A 6,000-nucleotide genomic window follows, 5' to 3' on the forward strand; every position below is an offset into this window, starting at 1 on the left:
TGCTCCTCAGGAGTTTCAGCTGAGGGAAGTTGTCCTAGAGACCCTTGGAGAAAACAGAGGGGAGGATTTTTATGTATAGAAAGAAAACACCTGTGTAGGTTTCATGAGATGAGATGAGGAAGAAAACAGCTGACCTGGCTGCAGAAATGGGAAGAATGCCAAGCTGCAAGGCTTGCCCTGCTGTGCAGCCTCCCCCCTCCTGCACCCTTTCCACCCTTCCCAGCCATCACCTGACAGCAGCTGCCAGGAACCAGCTGATGCCTACAGCAAACAGGAGTTGAGGACACAGCATCCTCCTTAGGAAAGGCACTCTAAAGCTGTGGTGTGTTAAACATTAGAGCTGATGAAATCCTCATTCTATTGAAGGCAATGCCAAAACTACCTCTGATTTCAATGGAGCAAGCCTTTTTCCCATCCTACTGTCTCTCTGATCAGATCTCTGTTCCCTTTGTCACCCATTCTATTTTTCTGAAGCTCTTTCAAACATTTTCAGAGGAAATTAACTGATTTCATCTCTTCTAGTTTTAACATTTCTGTAATATAATTGTATTCTTTGTCCTAAAAGGGAACTCTGACAGTATACTTTTCGAGTTTTCCATCTTGCACAGTTCATTTCTGTAGGAATCAATAAAGGTCACGCTATTTAAAAATGCACAGCCTGAGCAGAGTGCAGAAGAGACCACAGAACTGCTCAGTGTTGCCACAGCAATGCATGTATTTCTTTTTCAGCAGCAGATGGTAGGGCTGACATCTGCAAAAGCAAAGGGCACAGCTGGGTTACATCTCAGGTTATGCAAAGCAACAACATCTACTATATGTCACCTGTTTTAACTGCATAATTCATTTTTCTCTGAGAACAAAGAGCTTCCCCTATGCATAGAAAATGACTCTGTGATTCCTATTTAAAGTGATGCCTCGTACCCCAGTGGGGGTAAAACATCAAGGGCCTATAGTAGTGATATGACATTCATGGCAAGAAGCAAAGCTACCAGCCTCCAAGGTGTTTTCTACATTCTGGAATTAAGACCATTTTCATGACAGAAGTTAACCTAAGAGCAATAATCAGTATTTTAACAAAAAAGGAAGGCCATTTTCTGTGGGATTGGGTGTGTTTCAGTACTATTTTGTAAAGCAATGGTGGTGCTTACATTGAGGATGTCAGCTGACATGGTCTTGGCGTGGCTGGAGCACTGTAGGGGCAGTGAGAGCTGGGGACAAGGGCTGCCCACGTACCACACATCCAGGTGACACCAGGAAAGTCCCAGCCCTGCTCCCCTCCCCAACTGACTGCAGTCTTTCAACCCAAACTGAGAAGAAAACATCTTTTGGTCCCGGGGAAGGAGCTAGCAAGCAAACCCAAAGAAAGCACACAGCAAGTTTCTCACCACTGAGCAGGAACTGGTGGATTTTAGATCACACTAATTGCATCTTTCTGGCTTTACTGTCCAGCATTGCTGAAAAGAGCTTTTTATAACTCTGTTGTGATTCAGTCTGTGCCAAGTGCTTCCCAGTCTGGATTCCACCCCAGGTATTCTACTTCTGTGCATTACTTGAACGTACTGACCCAACACACACCACCCCAGGCAAGGAACACCTGCAGAGAAGGATATTCCTGCATGCAGAGCAAAGAGCTGGCGCTGTCAGCTGCCCTAATCTCAGCCGTGTGTATTCGGAGCAGCTGACAATGCAGTTGGGTGTTTCCCTGGAAGCAGGCAGAGGGCATGCACTCTCAGAGGAAGAGATGGCACGACTGCAAGAGCACCCCAAAGTTCAGCCCCACCCCCTTATTTGTCCTGTATTAAAGATACTCTGTGTGCTTTCTGTCAGGGACTTTTCTGCATGCTGGTGATAATGTTGCCTTGTTCAGAGGGGTCAGCAAGAACAGTACAGAGTATTTTCCAATTAAATGGTCGGAATTACCGAGCTGAGTCCTTTTATTTAAAAAAGAAAAAAAAAGTTGCTTAACATTTCAGCAAAACAAGATCTCTTTGGCTTGATTCAGACTTGCATCTAAAAACAAAAAGGGCAAAAGTGACAAAGGCCTCCTGTCCTTGGAGTGGGCAATAAACCCAAAAGTTTGCAGCTACCTCCAGACTTTAACTCCTGATGTCAGAGCTCAGCATTGAGGTGCTCATACCTCAGGCATTTTTGGTTTTTCATCTGATGTACACAGAGTGTCAGTGGTATAGCATTTCACAGCATAATGGGAAGCTGCAGGGCTGTGCACAGCTTCAAGAGGGTCCAGAAAATCCAACAAAATAGCAATGAGATTAGATAGGAGCAATGAGATATAAATACTGTGCAGTCCAATCACTATCTTGTTATTATTTATATGTAGCTAATATCAGGAACTATCAAGAGGGTAGTACTATGCTATCAGACAATAGGACTCTATCCCCTAAATCTGAGGGGCAGCTGATACCCAGCTCACAGAGGCTGGTGCTGATTAAGAGAAATGACAATTAACAACAAAACAGCATTTTCATTCATCACCCAGGCTTGGGGATGTCCTCGGCCTCTAGAAATTGGGAAAGATCTCCCCAGTCTTACTTGTCAAAGCAAAACCTCTCCAACTACAGCTTTGAAACCTGGGCTAGGGCCAGGTTGCCTTCAAGCAGAAATGAAGTGATTGGCCTGAAATCTCAAAACAAATATGGATCTTTCTTAAAAAAACCACTTAAACTACCATTGGGAGCATCTAAAAGCTGAAAGAGCAATACATGTCTTTTAGTGGCCCAGTGACTTTGGAGCCAGCACTGTCTCCAGCAGCACCAGGAAGAAGGGCTCCAGGACTGTATCCTGTGCAGGTACTGACTAAAATCCTGAAATCCTGGGGACAGATCCATGGAGTGACTGGCTCTGCAGGTACTTGAGGAATTGTAGAGCAGTCTCTAGGTGTTCTTCCTATTTTCTCTATCAGATGGAGAAACTTTTCCCAAGGGACTGGGACTGTGCAGTAGATGGACGATGTCTTCCAGGGTGGGGAAAGAGCAGGAAGCAAGAATCTGGCTGGCTGGATTACTGCTATCACTACATAATAGCAATATGTATTTAGGAGCCTCATTTTGCAGGGCTCCAGGCCTCTCATTGTGTGCTCCTTATAACAGGAATAATCAAAAGCACCTGAAGGGACAACAGCCTTGTCCTCACCCTGGTGGAACACAGGAATGGGCTCCTATCTCCAAGGAATGCTGTGAGCTAAAGGCCATTTTCCAGCTGAAATCAGTGAGAGCTGCAACAGCTCCCGTTCTCTACTTCTCCCTAAAATGTCCAATTAATTCTACCTGAGAAGAAAAGTCTGCAGCACTTTCAGATATTTGCCTTCTAAACAGATTTAACTGGACTTGAGGTGCCCATCATCCTTCCTCCTAATCTCCCTGTAAAAGGCAGCGAGGTGTTCCTGTCTCTGAAAGTGACATAATCATAATAAATGCATTTGCTGGAAGGAATTAAACAACAACAGGTGTCCTTCAGAGCCCTCAATGACTGTTAAAGGAATTTACATTTGTGAATAAACAGCAGTAGAAATTATTTTTCTGACAGCTTCTCATTATTAAAATTAGGACCCTGCTTAATCCTGCCAACGTCAGTGGGACCCAAGATGACCTGCTAAGTGCTGGTCATAAAAGTTAATGTTGAGTAAGAGAAGTATTAATGGAAGCAGCCCTTAAAAAAAAGTATAAAAATATTTTGGAGCTGTCTTTCTGGATGTTGAAGTCAATAGCAAAATCCCACAGCTTTCAGTGAAGCAATGAAGCAGAGCTTTTAGAGACTGTCTGCAACCAGGCTCCTGTGCAATAGTAGAGTTTTAGGGAGTTACACTGGGGGGAAGGTTGGTCCTGTACAGTCAGATGTGCTCCACCAAACAGTGCCTGAAGCAGAAGCTACACCTCCACGTGGAGAAAATTCCTTACCTGTCCCACGGCCTTCCTATCACCTTGACAGACCTTTTATCCCTCTGCCTGCAAAATGAGGATGTTGTGGTCATCTGTACTTCTAATATGCTTTTAAAGTTTCATACACTTGGAAAGTTTCTCCCTAGTGTTGTTAAATTACCCCATTTGAGAAATAAGATATGCCACAACGCCATAATTTTGAGTGAGACCTTAAATTCAAACCCTGATCACTTAGCAGAGAGCACATACCACATATGCTTAATGAGGCTTACTGTGAGCAATGTTAAGGAAGATAGGGAAGCTTTTATGCTGACTGGCTTTCCTTTTCTTTTCCCCTGTATATTTTATTGCTACTCAAAAGTTAAGGATTGATAGGAATACCATGCATTTGCAGCAGATTTGTCAAAATGTAAAAATATTGATTTTTGAAGAAGCTTGCCCACAGTGTAAAAGTAAGTCAAAGTTAAATCAATAGGGATAAATTAGGACTTCTCCAGATATATAAATATTACAATAACAGAACCTTTAATGCATGAAAGTCCTGCACATCAGGTGACAAAAATAGTTTAAACTCACTTTTTATTTAAATTTTAAAAGGTTAAAGTAAAATGTCCATTACCTGCTGTTCTAAATTTTGAACAGTAGAGTAGGTTATTTTTTGAGAGATATTATTTTCCAGGTATACTATTTTTCCAGAGCATCAAGAGTCCTGTCAGTGCTTGTTATCCTCCCATGGTCACGCTCAGCCTCTGCTATACCAACATGGGACTGCACAGCTACGCCCGGGGGAAGATGCTCCTGTCCCAGGAGTGCAGAGAAGCTCCAGCTGGGCAAATTTTATAGCCCTTTTTGTGGCCACCTCCAAAGGTTTCCACCTGTCTGTTAAGCCCTTGGCCCAAACGTCCCACACCACAGGGGCTTCTCACCCTGACCTGTTCACCAAAGTGATTTAGTGATGGGATAACCCAGTTCTGAGCCTTTCCTGCTAAATTAGATGCCACCGTTAGGGTGATATGTCCTTAATTACTTTTTCCCTCCAGGGTGCATGAGACATTGTCCTTCAATAACACCTTTGCTACTCCTGGACCCATATTACACCTGTTCCCACCTAGTTTTCCCCTTTTTGTCTTTTAGCAATTCTAGCAAGTTTGTTGCACAGCCCCTTGCTTGATCAAGTTGTCCTCCTGCATCTCTCCAATTATTTTAACTTTGTGATGTCTGGCTGAGTTAGGCTGGAGATGACAGAAGAGCAGGATTGCCCGTGGAACAGCAGACGTGGCCACTCCTCTGACCTTACCCCACCTTCCTGGAGATTTTGGTCTGGTAATTTGAAATATCTCCTTGTCTCAGATCACTAAACAAGGGTAGCACTTCCCCTCAGGCACTTTTTGGTACCAGTATGAATTATATGAGTATTTTCCTATGTATGAAATTCTCCTAGTAACCTAAAGAAATTGGGCTTTGGATTGTTGTGAGTGTCCTGGGACTGACCAAAAAAGGGTCAGCCCCACAGCTGGTCTGAGAGCTCAGGTGTGGTGGGTGTTTGCAGGAAGAGATGAGACGAAAATTCATCTTCCAAGTGCTGCCTGTCTTACCAACAACCTTACATTCAGCCAGAACTGCCCTGTGAGAGAAGGTCAGCAGCTATTCCCCTCGGGTCTGAGAACAGACTGTTTAAATACTTATGATGGGCTTTCAGACCGTACATTTTTGCTGCAGTCATGCTATTCATGAGAAGTGGCTCAAAGGAGACTTTTCAACTGCTTATGTGGGAGGAAGCATTTGGCAACCAGACAGAGAAAACCAGATTTTTTCAGGAGATGCCTTACCCACAAAGTACAATTGTTTTGTCACACATTTCTTTCAGTCTCTCAAGGTTGAAAAGATTTTGGCAGCAGTAACAGCAGATGAACCTGATGAGACAGATCCTTGGTGCCTGTAAGCAGGTCCAGCTCCATTTACAACGGGACAATAAGACTGATTTACACTGCAGCAAACAAGACCCAAAATGTTGTAAACTTGGAGGCTACAATTATAACTCTGAACACAGTTTAATGGCTCACACCTTTACTCTGCTTCAGTACTGTGTATGATGCCACTTCCA

This window comes from Aphelocoma coerulescens, chromosome 14 (genome assembly GCF_041296385.1).
Source record: "Aphelocoma coerulescens isolate FSJ_1873_10779 chromosome 14, UR_Acoe_1.0, whole genome shotgun sequence".
NCBI lineage: Eukaryota > Metazoa > Chordata > Aves > Passeriformes > Corvidae > Aphelocoma > Aphelocoma coerulescens.